The sequence below is a fragment of the Heterodontus francisci genome, chromosome 7, assembly GCF_036365525.1.
Source record: "Heterodontus francisci isolate sHetFra1 chromosome 7, sHetFra1.hap1, whole genome shotgun sequence".
NCBI lineage: Eukaryota > Metazoa > Chordata > Chondrichthyes > Heterodontiformes > Heterodontidae > Heterodontus > Heterodontus francisci.
In genome coordinates this window covers 78,355,505-78,361,683 of record NC_090377.1, presented here as the reverse complement: position 1 = coordinate 78,361,683, position 6,179 = coordinate 78,355,505, and the positions used below count along the sequence as shown (strand labels likewise).

The window sequence follows — 6,179 nt, the reverse complement described above, 5'->3', positions numbered from 1 at the left end:
AGTGTGCTGGCATCCAGAGTTGCAAGGAAGAAAAGAGAAAGGTGAGCAGTGTGTTATCATGCCTGCCCAGCTGAGGACATGGAACTTTTCTGCCATCTGGGCATAAGGGACCATCAGTAATGATCCCACTTCCCTCCAGATTTAACAAATACTAATTCTGGGTGACTTGGCTGCACCCATACCCAGGCCACTGTTCATCTCGGCGGTGTGGGTGTGGGGGGTGGGGGGGGGGTGGGGGGGTGGTGGTTGTTGTGGGGAAGGAGGATGTTGAAGGTTTGAAAGTGAAGTTGTGTGTTCTTCTCCTCTGGTTTGGTGCCAATTCCTGCTGCACTTTGAGCATTGATGGCACTTCAATATTCATAATTCAACCAAGAGTAATAAAAAATATTGGTAACACATGCAATGAAGTAAGTTGAGAAAGAAATAAAAGAACCAAGCAGTGTTCCTGCCTCACCGTCCTGCCCCCTCTCTGCTGCTGGATAGATCATACTGAACTTTTTTTTTTCCAAAATATACTTTATTCATAAAAATCTGTAAAAAATACATTCCCAAACAATTTAAAACAGCATCAAGTCAAAAAATACAAACAGTGCAAAGGTGATCAGTTTCCTTCTATACAATCATGAGTTGCCTCACTACCCTTCCATTTCACATTTGTCATGCCAGATACATTTTTACATTATACAGGAGACAGAAATTTTCCCGATACAGTTCGAGGGGTTTCCCATGGATCCAGCCCCTCAGTTCAGCTTGGTGGGGGGACCTTACACTGTGGTCTTTCCCCATTTAGCCTTTTCTGCGGCTGCCCCAAGCTTTAGTGCGTCCCTCAGCACGTAGTCCTGGACCTTGGAATGTGCCAGTCTGCAACATTCAGTGGTGGACAACTCTTTGCGCTGGAAGACCAGCAAGTTTCGGGTAGACCAAAGGGCATCTTTCACCGAATTGATAGTCCTCCAGCAGCAGTTGATGTTTGTCTCGGTGTGCGTCCCTGGGAACAGCCCGTAGAGCACAGACTCCTGTGTTACAGAGCTGCTTGGGATGAACCTCGACAAAAACCACTGCATCTCTTTCCACACCTGCTTTGCAAAGACACATTCCAGGAGGAGGTGGGCAACCGTCTCTTCCCCACCACAGCAACCGCGGGGGCATTGCGCAGAGGGGGCGAGACTTCGGGCGTGCAGGAAGGATCTGACAGGGAGGGCCCTTCTCACCACCAGCCAAGCTACATCTTGGTGCTTGTTTGAAAGTTCTGGTGATGAGGCATTCCGCCAAATGACTTTGGTGGTCTGCTCGGGGAACCATCCGACAGGATCCCCCGTCTCCTTTCCCCGTAGGGCCTTGAGGACATTCCGTGCAGACCACTGCCTGATGGACCGGTGGTCAAAGGTGTTTTCCCGCAGAAACTACTCCACGAAGGATAGGTGGTATGGCACGGTCCAACTGCATGGAGCGTTCCGCGGCAATGTGACCAGGCCCATCCTTCGTAACACCGGGGACAGATAGAACCTCAGCACGTAGTGACACTTGGAGTTTGCGTACTGGAGGTCTACACACAGCTTGATGCAGCCACACACGAAGGTGGTCATCAGGATGAGGGCCACGCTGGGTACATTTTTCCCGCCCTTATCCAGAGATTTGAACATCGTGTCCCTCCGGACCCGGTCCATTTTAGATCCCCAGATGAAGTGGAAAATGGCTCGGGTGACCGCCACAGCGCAGAAGTGGGGTATGGGCCAGACCTGCGTCACGTACAGCAACAACGTGAGCGCCTCGCACCTGATGACCAGGTTCTTACCCACAATGGAGAGAGATCGCTGCCCCCACATGCTCAACTTTTGTCGTACCTTGGCTACTTGCTCCTCCCAGGTTTTGGTGTACACCCCGGCCCTTCCGAACCATATCCCCAGCACCTTCAGGTAGTCTGACCTGAAGGGGACAAAGGATCGGTCAGCCCAGTTCCCAAAGAACATGGCCTTGCTCTTGCCGTGGTTAACTTTGGCTCCCGAGGCCAGTTCGAACTGGTTGCAGATGTTCATCAGTCTGCGCACAGACAGCGGATCCGAACAGAAGATGGCGACGTCATCCATGTACAGGGAGGTTTTAACCTGAGTGCCTCCGCTGCCTGGGATTGTCACCCCTCTTATGCTCACATCCTTCCTAATAGACTCAGCAAAGGGTTCAATACAGCAAACAAACAAGACCGGGGAGAGAGGACAGCCCTGTCTGACTCCAGATTGGATTGGGAAACTTTCCGATTCCCACCCATTGATTGAGACTGCGCTACTGATGTTTGTGTAGAGCAGTTTGATCCAATTGCAGATTCCCTCCCCAAACCCCATTTTGGAAAGCACGTCCATCATGTAGGTGTGCGATATCCTGTCAAAAGCCTTCTCCTGGTCCAGGCTGGTGAGGCAGGTGCCCACCCTCCTGTCCTGCACGTAGGCGATCGTATCCCTGAGTAGCACAAGACTATCAGAGATCTTCCTGCCGGGAACAGTACAGGTCTGATCGGGGTGGATCACCAACTCCAGAGCAGACTTGACTCGACTGGCTATGACTTTGGACAGAATCTTGTAGTCAACATTAAGCAGTGAGATGGGCCGCCAATTTCTGATTTCTGCCCTCTCCCCCTTCCGCTTGTAAATTAGGTTGATGATGCCTTTCCTCATGGATTCTGACATGCTGCCGGCCAGGAGCATACTCTTGTATACTTCCAGCAGGTCCGGGCCGACCCAGTCCCACAGGGCCGAGTACAACTCGACCGGTAAGCCGTCGCTTCCGGGAGTTTTACTTGTCTCGAAGGACTCGACGGCCTTTGTCAGCTTGTCCAGAGTTAGCGGCTTGTCCAGTCTTTCCCTCCTGCTGTCATCTAAGACCTCTGTGATAGATGACAGGAAGGACTGGGAGGCTCTGCTGTCTGTGGGCTTCGCGTCATACAGCCCAGCATAAAAGGATTTGCTGATCCTGCGTCTCATCCTGCTCGATGGAGCGGACTCTGGACCGGAAGATGATCTTGGAGGCCTCCTTGGCAAAGAGCGAGGCCTGCTGGCTCTTCACCTCTTGGAGGTCCTCCTTGACCTCGACCCCCATTGACTGCAACCGGAGCAGATTTTGCATACTTTTCTGGAGTCGGGACATTTCCCTCTGTCTCTCTCTCGCCTTCTGAACACCTTTGTGGATGAAGAACCTCTTGATGTTCTCCTTAATCGCTTCCCACCAGTGAACTGGAGACTCAAAGAGGGGTTTCACGGTCCTCCAACCTTTGTAATCCCTTTTGAGTTCCTCAACGTTCTCTGGGGTCAGCAGTGTCGCATTGAGCTTCCACGTCCCTCTGCCAACCTGCTGGTCGTCCTGTAAGTGACAGTCGGCCAGTAAGAGGCAGTGGTTGGAGAAGAACACCGGCTTGACGTCGGTGGATCCGACTGTGACAGCACGGGACACAAACAGGAAGTCAATCCTGGAACGGGCAGACCCGTCCGATCTTGACCATGTGTATCTGCGCTGCGCTCCGTCTGTAGGTTTGCCGAAGACGTCGTGCAGTTTGGCATCTTTAACTGTTTCTATTAAGAATCTGGACGTAGCGTCCAGTTTGCTGTCGTCACTGCCGGATCGTCCAGCCGCATCGATGATGCAGTTGAAGTCACTGCCTAGGATGACTGGCCTGGACGTCGCCAGCAGCAGTGGGAGCTGCTGGAAGACGTTCAGCTGCTCGCTGCGTTGTACCGGGGCGTACACGTTGATCAACCGGAGCGGAGCGTTGTTGTACATCACGTCTGCTACGAGGAGGCGACCGCCCACCACCTCCTTAACTTCGGAGATGGTGAAGTTACCTCCCTGCAGCAGAATACCCAGGCCGGAGGAACGGCAATCATTACCCCCCGACCAGATCGATGGCCCGTGGAACCACCATCGCGACCACTGCCTGTAGGTGCTGAGGTGTGGTATTCCACACTCCTGCAGAAACAGTAGGTCGGCTTTGACCGTGGCGAGGTAATCCAAGGTTGAGACACATCGCGTAGTAGATTTAATGCTACGCACATTAATGGAAGCAATCCTTACACCCATTTTTTAAAGTTAGTTGTTGCATCCCATACCATTTGTCCTTGCTAGTCCCAGTCCTTCGGGATGTTCCTGCATAGCCATCGTGTGAGCAAGCTGTTTCACGTTGGTTGGGCTCAGAAACCCCTCTTGGTTTTTCATGCAGGGTTTGTTCCGCTGGGGTGACATCGGGGGGTCTTGTAGGCGGCAAGGATTGGGTTGTCCTCTGCTGCTTCCCTCTGTTCTTCCTCGAAAACATCACTGCTCCCGGCTTCCCGGAGCTGAGGTGTGCCAGACGTGTCTTTGCTCCCGGTGTCCCGGAGCTGAGATGCGTTGGCCACGTCGTTACGTGTGGCGCTTTGGGGTTGGGGCATGCTGGGCCCATCATAGCTTCCAGTGCCCGGGGGCTGGGATGCTTTATCTTCCATCTCCTTGGAGTTCTGCCGCCTCTTTTGAAGGGGCTGTCGTTCCAGCATTTCCCCGTCCAGTGAAGAGGCGCTGTTGTAGTCTGTTTCAGAAAGTAGCCTCCTCTTGCCACTGGTTTGGGTGGTGGCCTGTTCCGCTTTTGGATGTTTTTTCTTTGTGGTTTTCCTCTGGACCACTTGCCACTGACCTGTTTGTCCATATGCTGCCTCCTCCTCCATTGATTCTGTCTGTGGAGGAGGGGTTTCCTGGCGCAGAGTAGGTGCTGGGTCGCTGGTTTCAGCTGCCTCCCCTTCCTTCTCCTTCTCAGGTTGAGGTTCCTCACTGCGGAGAAGGTTGCTTGTCTCCTTTCGAACACCGGACGCCTTCGTCGAACCTTCTCCCGGCCTTTCCTTGGACCTTGCCGCCTGAGCATAACTGATGCAGCGTTTGGGGCAGGTTTTGTAGAGGTGGCCTGCCGCACCGCACAAGTTGCAACACTTAGTCTGCTTACAGTCCTTGGTCTGATGGCCTTCCTCCTTGCAGTTCTTGCAAACAACCGTGCTGCAGTTGGCTGCCACGTGACCAGATATGCCACAGGTGCTGCAAACTCTGGGCTGCCCAGCGTAGACCAAGAAGCCTCGACTTCCCCCGACAGAAAAGCTGGAGGGAGGGTGGATGATGGCTCCACTGGGATCGACCTTCAAGGTGACCTTGACCTTCTGCTTGCTGGTCCAAATCCCAAAGGGGTCCTTGACATCAGTGCTGCTGCCGGTCACCTCGACGTACCTGGCGAGAAAGGTGAGTACATCCACCACCGGAACATGGGGGTTGTAGAGGTGAATCGTCACCACCCGGTCCCGTTGTGACGGAAGCGTGAAGAGCGGCTCCGCTGTGAGGATCGACAGTGGCGCCCGGTCCCCTTTCTCCTTGAACGCCTTCAGGAACTTAATGCATCCCGCCACATTCCGGAACGTCATGTAGAAGTATCCACTGCTGGGGAAACCCTGCAGGCAGAAGACATCCGGAGCTTGAAATCCACAGCAATCGAAGAGGATTTTCTTGATGAAGAAGGTGCGATCGACCGGTGCAGCTCCTTCCTTGTCCTTCACGACCACCCGAACGGTGTTGCGCACTCCCAGGCCTGAAGCTCGAAGATTGGTTATAGCCATTTTACTCAAAGCCTACCCAGGATCAAAAGGCAATGATCATGGTCTCTTCTCAACCAAGTAAGCACTGATAAGAACAGATACTGCACTTGATCTTAGCCAAAAGGCCGCGAAGCGATGATCATACTGAACTGTGCATTTAAAAGGCTGTACAAAAGTTTTTTCCTGGTTCTGCTGCTTGCACTGATTTTACACCAGTTTCACATCAATGCATATTCTACTGAACATGTCCAGAAAACATCCATGTATCTTCCCTAGAGGCCGTGGTGGATTTTACATTCTTTTTGAAAGTGCAACAGCAGTGGAATTCACACTGTGGCAATTCCAGTCCTTGTGTTTTATGTTTAGTAAAGGGCCCACTGTAGTGGGTGATGAGTGTATGGATCACAAGTTTAATTGATTTGCAGGAAAGTAGAGAACTTATGCTAAACTTGTATGAAAACTTGGCTACACCACACTCGGAGTAGTGTGTACAGTTCTGGTTGCAATTTTATAAAAATGACATCAGGCCCTGGAGAGGGTACAGAAAAGATTTACAAGGACGATACTAGAACTGCAAGGTTATGCCTA

The 6,179-nt window shown here is 52.3% G+C and overlaps 1 pseudogene; it reads right to left on the bottom strand.

Annotated features, from left to right (window-relative positions):
- Positions 1–5,597: 5,597 nt before the first annotated feature.
- LOC137372444 (U2 spliceosomal RNA) lies at positions 5,598–5,728 on the bottom strand (annotated as a pseudogene).
- Positions 5,729–6,179: the final 451 nt, after the last annotated feature.